The sequence below is a fragment of the Phalacrocorax carbo genome, chromosome 1, assembly GCF_963921805.1.
Source record: "Phalacrocorax carbo chromosome 1, bPhaCar2.1, whole genome shotgun sequence".
Lineage (NCBI taxonomy): Eukaryota > Metazoa > Chordata > Aves > Suliformes > Phalacrocoracidae > Phalacrocorax > Phalacrocorax carbo.
This window is the reverse complement of record NC_087513.1, coordinates 65025808-65044858: the sequence shown is the minus strand read 5'-3', so window position 1 is coordinate 65044858 and position 19051 is coordinate 65025808. Positions and strand designations below refer to the sequence as shown.

General features: G+C 38.9%; 1 protein-coding gene across 9 annotated transcripts in view; it reads left to right on the top strand.

Moving 5' to 3' along the window:
• The window catches only part of CHRM2 (cholinergic receptor muscarinic 2), a 105527-nt gene that overhangs the window by 20046 nt on the left and 66430 nt on the right, over positions 1–19051 (top strand). For 2 of the 9 annotated variants that reach the window (XM_064457534.1, XM_064457515.1), the window contains exon 1: positions 14129–14362. The exons of 6 other annotated variants lie outside the window; for them this stretch is intronic. The gene's annotated coding sequence lies outside the window, so the exon portion shown is untranslated. Of the gene's footprint in view, positions 1–14128; positions 14363–19051 lie in introns of those variants that run through there. One more of the 9 variants, XM_064457496.1, reaches the window with a different exon arrangement.

Below are 19051 nucleotides of genomic sequence, written 5' to 3'. Positions count from 1 at the left end.
AGAAGGAAAAGAAAGAAACAAGACCGTGGGAGATCAGAAGAGTGATTGCAGCTTCATTACGAGGGCCGTTGTACCACCAGAACAGGTTATTGCCTGTCACAAGCTGTTTTTATTTTCCAGCTCCTGACTGATGCAAAGCTTGATCTGAAATAAATGCCATCTGTCCACTTGCTTTATAAATCTCCTTGCTGTACCAACATCTAATGTTTACAGGCCTTCACATTTTTTCAAGTAAAAAGTAGTTTTATATTTGTGGTATCTTTATTGTAAAGCAGCAGGAGGGAGGTTGAGGGCTACATAGGAGCTCTTACTAGTCCATGGTGAGGTGGGTCTGAGAGGGAATGAACTCAGCCACGGCAAAAGGCAAGATAAACTGCGGTGGGACTTCCATGCAGTGCAAGCTCAACGTAAACGGTTTCCTTAATCTGTGTTGAGTTCAGACACTAACAGCAAGTCATATGAGTGGTCAAAATATTCAAGTCCTGAACTTTTAAAGAGATCTTCAGTGGATTTACCTAACAGTTAAAAACAAAACAAAACAAATCACCCCAAACCGCCCAGAAACCTAACACTTCTTCCCAGCAATTCCATATCAACATTTTGATAACAGAAGGGTTTCAACAGCATGTCCTTGGGAGTTTCAGATTTCAAGACACGAGGAAAAAATATGTGGAACAGAAAGAGGTAAAATAAAGATGGTCAGTGCATGAATGCCAGCTCTTTGTCTGCCAAGTACCTTCATTGAGAGCAGATCTCCATTCTGCTTTTTGATTTGGGGAAAAAAATAAAACAAAAAAAAATCTCTTTAGGATAAAGGGTTTTTAATTTAAAGAAATTATTTGTAAAACAGTAACTGATCTTTATATTAGCAAGAACCATAGTTGTTAGACCTGCTACTTACTTACACAGCCAGCACAGTACACCTGTTATTTAGAAGAGGTATTTGGCAGTAACTGTAGCAACATCTGCAGTATAGCTCACAAATTCGGGTGAAGGCTTATTCTCCCTATGCTCTGTAAATAGTAAAGTGCTTCGGGTTATACTTTTTGAGTAGCTGCAGTCTTTAAAACAGCCTCGGTGTCCTTAGCCTGAGGTAGAGTGGGTGTTTTAATCCTGCTGACAGAGTTTTGAAACTGTCACTCTCACAAGCAGTCCCTCAGATGTAGGTAGGAGATTTGCATGAGTAATGGTGGTTTGTTTAAGCGAGGACTGCAGAACTGGTGTCCTTAACTGGGAATGAGGAACGCTCTTTGCATGAACAGCAACTGCCTCCAAACAGTGAGGGGGTGATCCAGCTCTGAATTCCCGCCTGTGTGTTGTAACTCTGCGGAGGAAGGGTGCTAATGACACGGCACAGGAATTATTATTTTTAGAAAAATGCAGCATGTAAGTGTACATGTACAAGCATGAGAAAATCTGCCAGTATTCAGTATTGGCTCACTGGAAAAACTGGTAATGAACAGACTGGTTATGTTAGTTATGCATTGGTGTCACTGCACTTCACTGCTGAAGTTTTGTCCCCTGGTCCCATTAACCATAATGTTTTTAGTACATAGCTAGTCTTGGAAGATAAAATGTTCACTCTGTGTTTTACAATAGGCTGTTTGAGATGAAAATGATCTTATTTTGGTACTTTGATGAAGTGTCACAGTTTTAAGTTAACATGTCATTGACTGCGTAATTGTCCTGAAAGGATCAGTCTAAGCTGAAAGCTCATGGCAACAACAAGAATTCAAAAGAATTGGTCAGGTTTGTTTCATGTACCCGTTTCTCGCTTGAGCTGTGTTTTCACTCTCTACATGGAATTGAAGAGAAAGATTTTAGCTGTACTTACCTGTATTGAATGTCCACATTTAGAACTAAGTATTACCATTTTAGTTAATTTGTTGTCCCTTTCTCTTTATACTCCTTAATTAATTTTTAAGATTCTGAGTTAACACCACAGTTGTGAGAAGCTTCCCATTTCAGACACAGCCTGTTTGTTAAACAGTCTGCCTCTTTCATTTTCAGTTATTATAATGTTTCTTTATGCATTAAACTTCCTTATTAGTATATGTATCATAGAATTACTGCTGTCTCTAATGAAAGAAGCTATTTTAGAGCAGAGGGGTTTTATTTCTTTTCAGGTATAGTCATTTCCTATATATAAGCACTAAAAAATATCCAATAAGAGAGGAAGATAAAAAATAAAGAGCTCCAACTGCCAATAACTGGCATTTACTTGTCTTTAAAAAAAAGAATGTCCCCAAAATACAGGAACTCAAGAAAGTTGTTACTTTACTACACTTATTAAAGATTTCTCCTCAGTAAAATATTTTATTTTCTATTAGCTAAAACTCTGGTAGAAAATATCTGCCTAGGTTAAAAAAAAAAAAAAAAGACTAATCTCTTCATTAGAAATTCAGAACAATGCACTTTCAGTTTTTGGCAAGCTCATTGAACAGTTTGCTTTTAATTTCTTTCATTTTTAAACAAAATTTATAAAACCTTACTGATCTGTTTTGCTTAACATTGTTCTGAAAGATGACAGTGCCAGCTCAGCAGTGTGCAAGGTATGTATATGTGGAGAAACCAAATACAATGCCAGAGCAAATTAGTGGAGGCAAAAAAGAGAATAAGGACATCTATGCCTTAGGAAACAATGGTAGTTTTATAAAAATATATTTGTTACTATTGTGACATAGCCCATTAAATTAAAAGATTTTGACTCAAAAGTTGGTATTTTTCTTGAGTTAAATAGAGTACCTATTTTATTTGACTGGATCCATTTACATTTAGAATGCCTTGCAATTCCTGTACAATAGGTAATTTTTTCTACTTTTTTGTGAATAGGTTACTATGAGAATTTCTAAAAACAGAGTGCACCAATTTGCTACAAATACACTTTCTGAACATGAAAACACTTTAACATATATAACTTTGAACAGATATACTTTTTTGCGCCTTCTGTGGGACTGGCCATGCATTTGGGCAGCGTGGCTATGTACAAGTTTGTAAGTAAACCTTGTTCCGTCTTTTCCTGTTGAAAACCCTGCAGGGTGATTGCCTTTTTATCAATATCACCATAAAACATAAGCACTTGCATAGGATGAAGTATTGCCACAGTTGTTTGTGATTGCCTAACTATATCAAGGCTTTGACTACCAGGCAATGCGTTGCAGCTTGGTTTTCTTTAAACTGTCAACTGCTTCAAGTTCTTTCACCGGATGGAAACTTGGAGGAGGGGACAGTGTTTGGGGCTTTTAATTTTTCCACTAAGTTTTCCCTTTCCACATGAGCACTAGCATGTACAGATACCTGTTTATATTGTACTAAATTTAAACAACGTGCTCAACCGACATTCTGCAATGGGGTTCTTCTGCGTGATGTATTTTGGACAGAGGACAGCACTGTCAGATCCCTCCACACCTCTTCCAACCCCACCTCCGCCCCCCCCCAAAAAAAAAATTTATTTAGGTCACAGAAAAATGAATGGCCAACCTACCTGCCAACTTACAGGTATGAGGGGTTCCTACTGCCTGCTTTTCTATGTGTAGTTGACCTGTTTGTGTACAGCTGCACAATTTATCCTGACTCTACCTCTCAAGGTTTGCATCTCCACTCATGTATCGATAACCTCAGACGACATCTGTCAGGCAAGAAGTCTCCAGCAATTATCCCTCGCAGTGATTTTAGTTTTCTTTTTTTTTCTTTTTTAATTATCTTTCTTTTTTTCAAAAAAGAAAAAAAAAAAAGAGAAAAAAAAGGCAAGCAAAGCTCCTGTGAGTACAGGAGAAAACAGAGTTGTCTGACAAAGCATCACTTGCATCAAAGCTGGTAAAAGCACAAGGGTGGGGAGGTGTTTGACTGCGGGACATGCCTGTCTTGGTGTAGCTTGAAGGTACAAGGAGCACTTGAGGTGTGGAGGGATCTGACAGTGCTGTGAAGTGGCATTTTGACCAATAGTCAGGGAGAAATGGGACCAAATAAAAGGAGTTGCAGGCCTACAGCAATACCAGCAGGAGCATATGCCTTTGCAAAAGACAGAGAGGACAGACCATGGAACTGGAGAGATTAATGCTGAGACAACACTTTTTTTGCTAGACAAAAGCCAAAGCCACCCCACGGGATGGAGGAGATAAAATCCTATTAATGACATTGCTGTTTTGTGGTTTCTACTATCTCACTGGCTCTGGAATAGCAGGTGGGAGCAGGATAGAAGGGAGAGAGGCTGAAACAATCAACTCTGCTTCTTCAGCAAATAACTCGGTCTTGAAACCTATTTTCTCTTTTCAGCTGAAAGAAAATCACTGTAGGATCCAGAGGGGGTCACCCATACATATATATAAAAAATTGTACCTCTGCAAAAGTTATCTAGCTCACACTATTTTTTAAACATGACTCCAAACCGATGAATTATACTTCTCCATTCTGAGCTAAAATGTGTTACTGACATGCTTCTTTATTTTTACTGTATGCAAAAATATATGGGAAAATAAATAAAAACATGAAAATGCTTCCCAATATCTGGCCATACAGAATGTAATTTAAAGCTGAAAGAATGGGGTAAGAAGACACAATTTGAGGTAACCACCACATCCCTCCAACAAAACACAGGCAAAATAGTTGAGTAAAAAATGAATTATGTTAGCAAACAAGGCTCATTTTTTTAGATAAATAGGTTAGGGACAGAACCATCCCAGTGCTTTGGTCCAAACTCTGATTTGCCTCTTAAACTCTGTTTAGCTGTCAGTCGTTCCTTCTTCAGCTCTCTTCCTCCCTATCCCATTCTTCTTTAAACTAGCCTACAGTTTTGGCTGGGGTTCACAAGGAGTTTGTATATGTTACGTAATTTAATAGAGTTTGCCTTTTTTTCCCTTTTCTTTCTTTTTAATTGCTTTCTTCTGTTACATTTCAGTTTTATGTTTCTTTTCTATCCTTTTTTATTTCTCAGGAGTTCTCTTTTACACTCACACACAGGGATTTTCCTACCTTTTTCCTGCCTCTGCTTTCTCTTCTCCACTTTCCTACCTCATATCTTATTCCCTATAGATATGCATTCCTCTGCAGTGATTTTGCAGAGTGAAAGGGATGGCACAATTCTGTCCTCTGATCTTTTGCAAGCTATGGGTGTCACAGAGCAAATCATAAACCCAGGTGGAGTAACTTGGATTTGGTTCACAAATCTGGGACTTGGTTTTTGTTTTACTTTTCATGTATACTCTTGAAAGTGCAAGACAAACTTAATTTTCATTTTCTGGCTCTCCTTTTTTCTACCAACATTGAGGGTTTCGGTATTCCAGCTCCTGTCACACAGGGTGACTGAAACAGACCTATCCCAGGATTATTTATATCTTGATTTCCAGCAAAGCAGCACCAGTTTTGTACATTAGACCATGCCTTTCCATCACATCCATAGATAGATGCTGGCAAAGAGAGTCCAGCCTCAAACCCATTGACATTACTGACCTCCACAGTGCTCGGAGCAGGCTCACGCCAGCATTCATACAGCAGCAGTCGTGCTGCTGTGGCAGTTTCTGTCAGAGCACTTGCATCGGTATTTCTTTTAGAAATATCTGGATGCAAGAAGAGGGTAAAAGCAATCTGTCTCCGGCACAATGTCAGCTAACAGTAACAGCAATTATTTCAGGGGCATCAGACACGAGATGAACAACTTTTTCCTGCCTGCTCCCACCACCCTTACACCTGCAGAGAACAACCTACCAGCAGTGGCCACAATTGCATTAATAAAACAAACACTAAATTAGACAGGCTAACAACTGCAGGCCAGAGGGACTTCAAAGGTCTTCTACATTAAGCATTTTATAATGAGTTCTGAAGACTGCCAGTGCCTGGAACAGAAGTGGGAACATACATGTGTCTGCTCCACTCACGCTATATTACCTTACCAGAGCTTTTGAGCCCAGGGTATTTCCAGGCTCTCTGGACTGCCCAGATGTATTATACCCACCTGATGCTGCCTCTGTGAGCGTCTTTATGTTAGCCTCCTTAGAACAATGGCCTGACTGCTCAGAATGTGCCGCAGCAGAGCTGGCAGAGAGAGATTTCTCCCTGGTCATGGTCCCCTGGGGTGAACAGAAGCATCTTCCAGCTGTAGAGATAGGAGAGAAATTCTTCTCAAAGCCCAGGCTGCTCTGGAAATAAAAGAGAACACAGTTCTATTCCTTATGTTTTTATCTATTGTAATCTTCACGTTCTCCACAATAAAAGATAATTTTCCTGTGTGTTTATAGGCAGATTTAAAGCCAAAATGAAACAAAACACTGCACAAAGAAACCCTAGCTCCATATTCTTTCTTTCTTTCTCCTTTCTTACCTCATTTTTATTCTGTATATGTGTATGGATTTTCTTAAAGTTTTACTGAAGAAGCTCCTGGAAGGCTAAGGAGAAGTAAAAACATTAATCTTAAAGGCTGGCTTGCTGTTCACTTAATGGTGTTCTTCAGAAGGAGAATTTTCCTTGTTGGCGTTAATGTTTGAGTAAAAATCTTTTGGTCATCCATGGCTGCTTGCAGCTAGCATCCTTTTATCCAAGAACCATGGGAACAAGTCTTCCAGTTCACCCTGAAATTATTTAGGAAATAGTTTGGTCTTTTGATTGGAGAAGGAAAATAGTTCACAAGACAGTTGGAGTCTGTGGGCAATATAAACACCTACATAGATTTACAGAGAGCCCTCTACTGAGGAAAATAACTTTGTGGTATGTTGGGAAATTACCTGAAAGCTGGTTAATGGCACTTCTGTGTGACATGTTATTCTGCTGTTTATTAAAGCAAAAAGTCCAGAAAATTACTTAAAGCCTGGGATAACAAAAAGCCCCACAAGAGCAAGGATATTACCATGAGGTTCCTTGCTGTCTGTTACCTGCTTTCTAATAAGATGCAAAATATTTCATGGTACTGCTTAACTAACACTATGCAATGCACTACTTCTAGGAATTAACATGACAGTGGCAGAAGCAATGAACACCTGCTCTGGTTTTTATGTTGGTGCACACTGAGCTGAGTTGCATTCTGAATTTCTTGGTAATATCCTGTATTCCCCAGGCTGTTCTACCCAGTTACCTCTGATACGCACAGCAGCCTGTTCCAAAAATACCATATTTCATAGGAGCTTCAGCGGTCAGAGAGGAAATCAGGTTTCCATCCATTTAACTGGAAAAAAAGCAGTTTTTCTAAAGCAATGATTCAACTGGTAGGAAGAACAATCATTATTTTCTGAAAGCAGAAAGTAATAAACAGCTCGTCTTCCAGGGTTTTGTTCTGTTGGTTTTTTTTTCCTTTTTGTCCTGCAACACATCACAGCCCCTTAATGTAATTTTGTTTTCTCCACTTTAATCAGTTTATACTTTAACTATGGCATTTCTCTGACTGCCTGTCTTTTCCTTTTAGCTTTTAGACAAAATTATTACAAACTAGGAAAACCAAAAGAAAACCATACCAAACCAAAGTTGGATTTCCAGTTAAGTCTCCATAGAAGACCATCTCTAAATAAGAACATCCTGCTGGAAATATTTCTGTTTTGAAGGAACAATTTCCCTTTAGATAAAAGTCTAATTTTCTGTTTAGTTTGGTCAGTGTCATCAATGAGAAAAAAAGATCATCATACTCTACATATACATTTTTAATTTAACGCATTCTGTAGTTAGCTGCATATGTTTTTTACTGGGTAGGACTGCTGTCCCTTGGGTTGTTCTTTCTTCTTTACTAAGTGTTCTTTCTCCTTGCCACCTGTCATGAATGATGCATAGCAGACTCATAGAAATTAGGAGCTTTCAGACACTGGCAAAGCAACACGCCTCCCGGAAAATTAACCTAATTTCCTGAGGTTGGCATTACAGCAGAAACACAAAGCTGTGACACAAGAAAGTGATACGTGCTCTTTTACCTTCCTCTCACACTAATCTATTTCTTTCTGTCATCATGACTGTTTGCCTAGTTAAACAAACAAATATCAAAAGTAGCATGAGAAACAAAAATCAGAAGCCATTAATCAAAATCCTACTGTTAAAGCCACTCACTCTTCAGGCAAGATCATGTCTTTCTACAAAAGGTAGTGTTGAATTCTTAATAGGTCATGATGCTTATGAAAACCCTGGTTGTTCTGAAACCAGTTATGTTCTTGTGAAAAAATGTCCTCTACATGTGAGGATAGACATCCTACCTAAAACACAGTTATGAAACACACAATTTCTGTAACAGCATTATGGAAAAGAACCACTTCTGCCAGGCCAAAGTTTTTGATAATCTAATGGATAAAGTGCAGTTTGTTAAAATACCATGTGGCTATCTCAAATTCGAAGTTCAGCCTTTTACTGCACAAAATGACTTGTGCTATGCTTGAGATTTTTCCATACATAAATAGCTCATTCTCTGGCATCAAGCTAATGACTAGCACATTGAGGAGTGAGCTGGCAAGGAGTTAAAAATCTTAATGTGAAAGATAATCTCTCTTGAAATACCAGGGACACCAGGGTGTTCCTTGTTCCACTTAATCAAGATTAAACTTCCCATGTTTCTCACAGCAGAAGCTAAACTCATCAAAGAGGCAAGTTTTCATAGCTAACCCCCAGCAGGCTATTTGTTTTCAATATGCAGTGATACAGCTGGCAAGAGTTTTTTTCAAAGAGTTGTCTGATTTAAGTCCCCAAAGGAAATGACCACCCGTGGGCTGGGGTAAGATTGTCTCTTAGGTGCAGACAGGTAGTCTCTTATTTTGCAAACAAATTCCTCTAGTGGCTGAAGCCTCTGACTTTCCTGTGGATAACTATCAGGCTGGTAATATTTTAGAATACTGCCCTATGTAAAACTCTTCAGGATCCAAATTCTCTTCTCTCCTTTTATGTATACTTCAGATGAGCAATTGTTTCACAATTATGATGTCTTTAATTATAACATGAATTACATTATTTCAGACCTCTCTTTTCTCTTTGTTTCTGCCACAGTGTTGCCTGACAGCTGATTGGTTTTATAAGACAATTAAAACATTTGTAGTAGACAATTCATGATTTCAGTATTGGTTATAAGTGTTTGATGGAAGAGGACAAGTGGCAGCATTTGGGCACAGGCAGTTTGCATGCTAAGTTGCTAAAATATTGGATAATGTCAAAATCATGTCTGAAATGATAGATTGTGCTGTCCCTTAAAAAGATTTTACCTGCATGTTGGCCTCTATTTGTCTTCAGAAAAAATGCTGGCCCTTAGAAGAATCATTTCATTTTTGACATACTGCAAAAACTATATAACTCAGCAGAGTGAAATACCCTCTAGATACAATACTCATCAGCAACTATTCATTAGTTCAGTAGCACACAGTATTCAGTTCACATCAAATAAATTCTGCCTGGCTTTGCCCATTAGGTAGAAATCTCAGGTCACAAGCAGCTGTCATGGACAAGATTTTGTTTCCACAGAGGTCAAAATAGATCTCTTTTTGCTCCTGGTTGTCACAAAAGTTCATCTTATGCCTTTGTGGACAGTTAGTATTAGACAACACCTTACTTCAAATTAAAACAAACCAGCAGAGACACACCCCCAGAGCTCCTAAGAGGTAAGGAACTTTTTTAATCTTGTGAGAAGGCTGTATCTTTGTAAACCAAGTATCTGTCTTGATCGAGTTCTCCACAGAAATTAGTGGAAATGTTTCACTTGAGTTCACTCAGCCAAGATTCCACCTTGGTAAAAATTTTAAACAAATACTAATCCATTTCCCTGACATGTCCCTTTGACTAGTAACTTTACATAGGCAGAAAAAGCCTTGACTTGGCAGGACTTTCATCTTATAAGCACTACTTCCACCCACAAACTTCCACTTCTGTGATGATTATAAAAATTACTATCTAACCAGAGCTTTCATCTTGTCTGTGCTGCATTTCCTCATGTTACTAGCGATAATTACAGGAAAGTCTTCAGTAGCATTTTAGGGAAGCCTACGAGGCTGATTTTCTGAGATTTTGGGAATCTCTTGCTTTCATAGCCTTTGGTTGGAGCTGTTAGAGCTCAGCACTTCGACAAATCATGTTAGATTCTCCATTATGTTTAGTCAGATGCTAATGGAAATGGTTTATATTTTCATGCTATCTATCACCTTAAGAGAGTAACAAAATATATTACCAATTGATTTGACTTCAGTAGACTGAAAAGTCCCCACAGCATCGTACCCAGTACACTTCTGGACTGAAACATGCCAACTGGTTCAGAGTATTTAGCAGAATTACATGTTATCAACGGATAGGAAATGCAGTATGGTATCTTGTGGCAATGCCAGGTAGAGTTTTAAATATTGGAATTTAATTACCCAAGTCGTATTAGGGGAGCAGCTCTCTATCTCCTTTAATCCAACTCATTATCATTTGAGAGAAGAGACTTCCAAGTCAGGCACAATTGCTAGTAATTAACTGCTAGTGATACCAGTGGTCTCTGGAGGCAGTTTTATCCAACCCTTGTAATGTTAAAAGAGAAAGACCCAAAACTAGAACCGTTTGAAGGAACAAATGAGGAATAAAAGAAAAATCTGTTTTGAGGAATGTTTTTCACATAACTTCAAATCAGTCACTGAAAGACTTTGCAATAACATACAGCTGAGGCCTAGTATTTGCAGACAACAGTATTTTGCAGCATTGTTACATTAAGTCTGGACTCCACTCCAAACCAAAAACTGCTAACAGAATTCATGGGCTTTGGAAGGAATAGACTCTTTTAAAACCGCTCTTTGCCTTCTGAGGAGAGAGGAAATCACAAAGACTAGGTTGACTTTTGATATCTGCAAAAAAGCTTTGTCCCCTTCTCCAAAGTAGCAAATTCTGCTTAATATTGGAGACGGACAGTGGTCAGCCAGCCAGCAGTTACTATGTATAATTAGGCATGTTAAAGAAATCTTGGAGCAGATCCCCAGTCAGGATGTCTGGCACAAGCTGAAACAAAATCTAAATATTTTTTCTATCCCATTCCCAAGAAAGAACATTTCAAGCTTTTTATTGGCACATTTATCAGTCTTCTCTGTTGTTGACAGTCAGGAATTTCTTAAGAAACTTTCTCTGGTGTGCACTGGAATTTGCTGTTACAGTGATAATATCATAAGGTAAAGTAACTGAATGCAACATCAATTACCTTTCCAAAGTACTACGGTATCTTGCTGTCAGTCATCACTGCAGCATATTTGAAGTATAGGTTTACAGTCCTACAAGAGCAGTGAAGGAGGCAGGAGAGGTAAGTGAAAATGAAGAGAGAATTGGAAGGTGGGACTACAAACTTAATAATAATCTGTCTTTCACCTTCCCAAGTACCTTATGACAGCTCCCTATTCCCATTCTTTAAAGATTTTCTCATGCCAATTGCTTTAGTAAAACTTTGTTCAGATTCATGCTTGTTCGAAATGAAACAGAGAACAATAAATCTACAGTGATATTACACAGTAAAGTGATCAAAGGGCTGCTGGTGCCTTGTAGGAAACTTTCAGAAACATACAGGCTTGTAATTTAGTTGATCTATCAGATGCTGTGTCTTTTGTTTATTTTTTCCTTGCAGTTAACTTCTGCCACATTTTTCATCCTGGAAAGAGCTATTCTTCCCATCAGACTCACATGTTTCTGTGAGTTTACTCAGCAGTAGTCCATATATTCCAATTGGGCTACTTGAAGAATAATGTCTTAGTAAGCAGGAATCCCATACATTTCTGTACATCAACTCAGGAAGTAATGTACTATTCGCTATATGAACTGAGTATGTCATCAACATAATTTGAATTACTGTGCATATGTTTGCTTGAAATGACTATTGGCAAGTGCATCAAAGCAAGGAATAAGAGTTCATTTGTTCTTTCTGCTTATATTCATTATTTGCCCCTGCCATGATATCACAGCATCTCTGCTGCAACTGAAGTTAATGGCACAAACAGCCTCATAATTTCAAATGAAGAGTAAGCAGCAAGAACAGATACACATCTCTAAAAACCCTCAGCTTTAACTCATGTATTTTGTCTCAGGGCAAATATTCATTGCAATATGTTGGAGAATAAAAGAAACACCAAACACATCCATCATAGAAACCAGAAATTTCTTCAACTCAAATACTTTAAAGACATCCATGTGAGGCATCTTTATAGGGATGCACTGCAAGATGCAGCAATACTTTCTTTGCTTTTAGTGCTTTCTTGATACTGTGTAGTTTTCAAAACTGAATTGTCATTTTCATCTCTTTTTATATTTTTAGAAACATATATATATCAATACTAAATGTTAGGTCCTGCTTTCTTGTAATGACAATGTAACATCCTTTTCTACAGTTCTAGAAAAAAAGAGGATTAGAGAGTAACTTGTCCTATGCTGTTAAACAGGAGCCTAAATGGGTGCAAGGTTTCCTCTTAAACTTTTTCTGAGATATCCAGGCTTTTGCAGAGTTAGCTGGCTGTGTGTGTGTCTTCCCTGTGACAGGTTGGTTGGGCATACATGAGGAGTCTTGTCTCTACGTCTTCTCTACCCATCAGGAAATGCTGCTATGTGTTGTCATTATCTATCAGTAGTGATAATTGCTGCCCCTTCTCCCTCTTCCTATCCCCCCCCCCCCCCCCCCCCCCGAAAAAAAATTATTTGGGTTACAGAAAAATGAACGGCCAACCTACCTGCCAACTTACAGGTATGAGGGGTTCCTACTGCCTGCTTTTCTATGTGTAGCTGACCTGTTTGTGTACAGCTGCACAATTTATCCTGACTCTACCTCTCAAGGTTTGCATCTCCACTCATGTATCGATAACCTCAGACGATATCTATCAGGCAAGAAGTCTCCAGCAATTATCCCTCGCAGTGATTTTAGTTTTCTTTTTTTTTTTTCCATTATCTTTCTTTTTTTAAAAAAAAAAAAAGAAAAAAGAAAAGGCAAGCAAAGCTTAAACAGATTGCCTTTGCACAGGCATTGAAAAATTAAGAAACCTAGGCTGCAAATCAGTGTGGGAGAACTGTTCCAAAATAGATGCCTATTTGTTCAAAATGTCCTGCTATCGCTCCCCAGTGGAGCAAGCTAAAGACTCTTGCCAAGAGTGTATCACCACACAAGTTAATCAACACATTAGTCAGCTGTTTGCATAAAATAATAATGTGGCATTTAGCCTTTCTGTGGACCTCAGCATACCCATCTGTAAGACACATAGCATGTTGTAAAATTCATATAATACCTTGCAGGGGTTTTGTAAAGCTAAGCTAATTAATGTCAAGCAGTCAGCTGAAATTTGCTCTTTAAGTGAAGTTAATTTATCTAAACCTTCACAGGAAGAAGTTTTCTTAATACTTTTTCATAAAGCTCCTATAGCCATCTTGCTGACCATTTATTATTTATACATCAAAACCAAACTGTAGGAGAGAAATGGGCAAGTCATAAAGCTTGAAAATAATAGCATAGGTTTTAAGAGAGGTCTCATTAGGGACACAAAAGTGAAGTACAGAGTCAGTGGAACCAACGAACAGCTTATGACATTGTACTTGCATATTTGGCAATGGTAGGAAATTATATTCGAAGATCATCATCACCCTACCATAGTATCTAATCCTCCTTGGACATAAGCGTGTGATTTGGGATTGGAAAGATTCTTGTTTAGCAGGTAGAAAGACAATCTACAATCTGACTATTTTTGAGAAATACTGAGAAACCGCCTTCTTCTATATAACTTTCTTGGCCAACCAGGAATACCTTTCATAATAATTTCTCGCTTCTTTCACCATCCCTGCAAAACAGAGCAGTCACCCAACAAACTTATTCAGAGGTGGTTAGGGCATGAAAGGAATCAGAGATTTTGTAATTTCTGCTGGGGACCTCTGCCTTGATACTCTGATTGTTACAGAAGCTACCGAATATGGAAGGTGTAGACTGACTGCCACTTACCAAATGCTGAAATGAAAGATGTGCGTGATCTCTTGTCCATGTGAATTAAAATGTACAATGGTGGAAAAGGGGGTAGTAAAAGAAAGAAAGGAACTTGCCTGTCACAGAAGAAATGGTAAAGGATTCATCTATTCCTGGACTGTTCAACACACTGAAGATGAAGAGGAGCTCCCCCACTCACTGGAGGCAGTGCTATCTTCATAAGTTCATGGTTCGACACCATGGATCTCCAGGTGGGTCAAGATTATAGAGATACACCAACCTGGAGGACTCCATGCTGTTGAGCTGTTCATAAGCAGCGGAAGCCAATAAACTCTTCTCAGCTACCAGGTTATTTTCCCTGTCTGCCTCTGGAGCTCTTCTGACTGCATTGTTTGCTCTCACTTTGGAGGAAATTGCCCATGGAGAAAACTAAAAACCTTTCACAACTGACGAGAAGGAGCAAACCATCTCTCTGTTGGGGACTAAAGCACAATCAATACTGATTCACAGGTGAGGAGATTTCCAAGTTGTTACCAAGTGTGTTCGTGTGTGTTTACTTGCTTCTGCAGTGGATTTTCTTACACCTTTCTGTGAATGCTGTAAATTTCCATTCATTGTCAAAGGGAGAGGCTGAATGGGCAGATGATATCCTATGTGAAGCAGTTAAAATATTAAGTGGGTAGCTATCTAAACCATAGAAATCAGGCATGTTCTGAAAGGGTATGCCTACACTATCAAAAATTTATGGGTATGAACCCATTCTCAAACCCATACCTGCCTTCTATCCACAGTGATTACCTGCAGGGGTGTTAAGAGCTCTGGATTTAGGTTATTCTATGATTTTTCTGAGAGAGGAGAGCCTGAGCCCATTCCCAGCCTCTGCATGAACCCAAACTCTTGTTTAAGTGATATAGACAGACCAGGTGGTGGTGGGGCAGAGTGTGTTACGCTCCCACAGCATCAGCAGATATGTGAAGTACAGCTTTTTCCATGTATAGTGTGGACATTTGAGCTATAAATACCAGTGCAAATGGGAAGCTTTAGGGTCACGGGGAATGGCATCCTTACATACACTTTTGAGCCCTCTTTTCACCTGGAAGTGTAGACATACTGATAGAGGATCATGTCTTCTGTATGATAGTAAGTATTTATATGTATTGATTTAATTCAATATTGAGTCCTCGGTTGTTCACTTGCGTAAAGGCAAGTCTCGTCATACTGGAAGAGGGGAATTACTTTGGAGCGGAAGACACCTGTTCAGGTCAAAGGCCTTAGTGCTGTTGGGTTACTCACTTGTTGCACCTGAGAGCACTAAGGTTCTGCAAGGAGGCTGACAATGAACCATTGCAAATCAGTTTTGCTCTCAGGAATTGTCAGTGGTAAAGCTTAGGCCATTGCTTACTGGACTTATTTACATTTTACATTTATTATACAGGATTTCTATCTGACGGTTGAGTAGGAGGTTGGAAGAGACTAGGCATGAGCAAGAACTGTATAAAGCAGGACGTATCTTTACGCTTGCTGCACTGAACTGTAATTTAAGTATACCTGGACTGCCACTGGTGAACAACTTAGAAGTCACAGAATTTCCACAAACAACTTCTGCTTTCCATAGGGCTTTTCTCTTTAGGATAAAAAAAAAAAATGAAAAGAGAGAGAAAAAATTCTTTGAGGGATAAAATTACTTTCAGAGACTAACAATGCATCTGTATTATACAGTATCGATTGTGACGCGGCTGTGAGTTACATGGAATTACAAGCTCCCTTGCTCTCTTTTTGCTCGGGCTGCTCCATGTATTACAAATTGATATGCGACCGTCAGTGAGTGGCCATTTGTTTTATTCTTTTACTGGAGCCCTTAAACCTGTTGGTAATGATTGAGAAGAGGGAGGAGCTGATAACCAGGGAGAGTGGACAAAGTGTATTACTCACTTTCAAGCGCCCTATTAGCATACTGCTGAGCTGGCACCGTGGTAAACAGCCCTCTTCAAAGCAATCCGCAGTAGTGCCACTTGCCAGCAGCCTACAGAGAGCAAGAAAGCACAAGGGGTGTCATTTTTTTGCTGGTTACCTTATGTCATAAAAGAAACTTTTTGGATTCCAAAGTGTCCAGGAGTCACCATATCACTGTTACTAAGAAAAAATATTTTTAATCAGGAATAAATGTATGCTCCTCCTTATTCAAAAGAGCTTTATGTTGTAGTATGTTAAATTCTGGCTGTGTGAGTGGATTGTGCTCAAGCAAATCCCTGATGTTTTTAAAAATAATGTTCACAGAGCAGTATGCCTTTCATTGTCCTCAAACAACTCGTGGAGCAGAGCAGGACCTTGTTAAGGCAGAGGGGCTCAGATCTGTCTGTACCCATATGTCTAGATATGCCCAGAGAGAGGGTGTAATCATTGTCTCTGTTTTTCCCTGCCTTCTGAAGAAGAAAATATATTCCTACTCCCTCAGGTTCCTTTAAGAAATTCTGCACTAACTTGTATGGGTTTAGGGCTTTTTTTCCCCTTATTTATGGCTTTTATTTTTAGACTGTGATTGGTGCTGAATTACAATACATGATGACAGCTGCTTATTCACGTGTTATAGCTGTAGCTTTAACTCCAGTTGCTCTCTGTCTCATTGCAGCAGTCTCTTAAAAATAAATTCATACTTAAAAAATAGATTACATTTTGAACCAAAGGGAAAAAAATGACCATTTTCATTGTTTATGAAATTTCATGGCATATGGATATTTGTTAGCAGGCTAAGTAGTTCCAGCTGGTGTGCTTAGTTTGCAAAGTATAAGGCATACTGCAAACTGGCTAATCAAGTTGCCCTTTTCAACCTGCTGATTTTACAAGGTTTGTGAATCTATCCTTTCCATTCTGTTATGGCTGGATAAACAATGTAGTGACTGTTTAAAACTGGTCCATATAAAACTGGGTTCAACTGCAAAACTCATCCATCAGACTAATGCGGTTTAATATGGCAAGGGGGATGCTTCTAAATCTATTCAGAATAGTGCACCTTAATACAGGTTAGAATTTCCTTTTTCCCTTCCCTCTTTTCATCATACACACAATGAAACAAAAACTAGAGGAGGCAAGTGAAGCAAATTTCACCTCCTAGGATGTAAACTAATAGAGTATAGGTTTTAAGTTATGCCACCATCACCACAGTAAGGGCTGCTGTCTTTCCTCACTAGAAGCACAAGCTACTTCATATATAGGAGACTAGACAGCAACACAGGAACCTTTACACAGTGTTAAGGTCTCATCTAGCATTAGATTAGATTTGTGATTCCTTTCTACAAACAGATATGGACTGAGCCTCGCCTCAGCCCTGGGAATCTCGTCAGATCAGCCTTGCTGAAGGCTGTCCCTCGCCAAGGATGTTTTAAAATAAAACATTCTGGTTGTTCTCAATTCCTTCCAGATGTTGGAAGGTTTAGATAGAGCAGAAGGAGGACTGGAAACTTACTTTCTTTCAAAATATTAGACGCTATCATTACCTGATTCACAGAACTGGGATTTTAAGAGAGAAAAAAACCAAAAAAGAACAAACATATGACTCATGTTAAAATTACAGGATCTGACAGTACTAGATTTTGCACCTGATTTATATGGAGATTTTTTTTCCTACTAGATTATTATTCTCATTTTCAGAAAAAAAGAAAACCAAACAACAAAAACCATAAATAAAGATGAGTTCTCAGTAATGGCTTCTTCCCTCAGCTGGAGCTGCTGAGATTAAAATTCTGTTTGTTGTTCAATATTACTTATTGGATAAGGAAATTAACACTCTTCTGGAGGACTTCAGTAAGATGAAAGCCAGTTTTAAATAGGAACAGGACCTATTCCCAAGTTGGATTATTTCTCTCCCTTTCTATATTTGCATGAAGGATGTAGCCATCTCATTGTTGTGTTTTCTACTCAGAGTGCAGAATCTGTGACCATCATGCATGTTCCTTCCTACTCCTTATTACAGCATCTGTGACACAGGCTGCTTCTTTGAGGGCTAGGTGACAGGAGAGATCCTGCACTAAATTCCCAGCGTGAGTTAATATCAGGCCACTTATGCTTATACTTCTTGCTCCCTTCTTGAAGACTTACAGGAGGAGTTTTCCTGCTCTTCTACATTAAAGATCTTCATTATAGGCACTCCTCAGCAGGTGCTTTTGATGGGCTGTGGTGGAGCAATACGATTACGAATGCCGTGAAGGAACAGGGGAGCACAATTCTATACTGTTAATGTAGTCTTAGTCTGAAGTGTGAAAAAGGCACTTCTTGATCCAGAATATGTATGTGTCCTTGAACATTTCTGCTTCATTTACTGACCAAACCAAGATTTTCTATTGTTAGCAATGCAGAGCTATTACAATCTGAAAGAATGAGCTGCGCTCTGTTCTGATGTATGCTCCATCAGCAAAATTGTCAGCTATGGCTTAGTCACTGCGTTTTTATTACAAGAGGTTTTAGACATGAGGCTGGGTTTGCAGGGCTTGTAGACACTCAGGTTGTCTTTTTACTTGTGCACTGAGCAAATATGGCATAGAAATCTACATAAGCCAGCAAACATGGACTAGAACATTACTTCATATTTTTATAGTGTGGCTTTTGTGGTTACTACTGATCTTTGGAGTGAGCGTAAAAAAATGCCATTATTACTCTGCTTTCTTTCCAGAACTCCCTTCCATCTCATTTCCACCAACTGCGAGTTCTGTCTCACACACATAATGGAGAGAAGGAAATAATACCTTTAGCTTGAAAGCTTTCTAATCGCAGGCTAGAGGATTGACATTTTACCTAACAATAGCCAAAGAAATCGACGTGCTTTAAGAGCCCTTGCTAACATCAAAGAAAATGAATAATAGCTTTACTATTTAGTAAGCACCAAGACTTTCATAACACCGTTGTGATGGTGTCTCCTCTTTGTGTAGTGGAAAGCTCCACAAGTGAAAGCTAGTCAGTCCAGTGAGGTACTTCAGTTGAGTACTATAGGTGGGATTCCTCCCAGTTAGTTTTCAAAGTCTATTTACAAGTTGGGGCTGGCTAGGGTTTCCCCATAGTAAAGAAACATCGCCTGGTGGCAGTTAATTCTGTCCTATGGGGGACTAAGAAAGAGGGTATTAACTGATGTCTAGAGGCATCTCTATGTTGCCTGTACAGGGACACTAGATAAGTAGCTTTGATAAGGTATACAATTTTCAGAACACT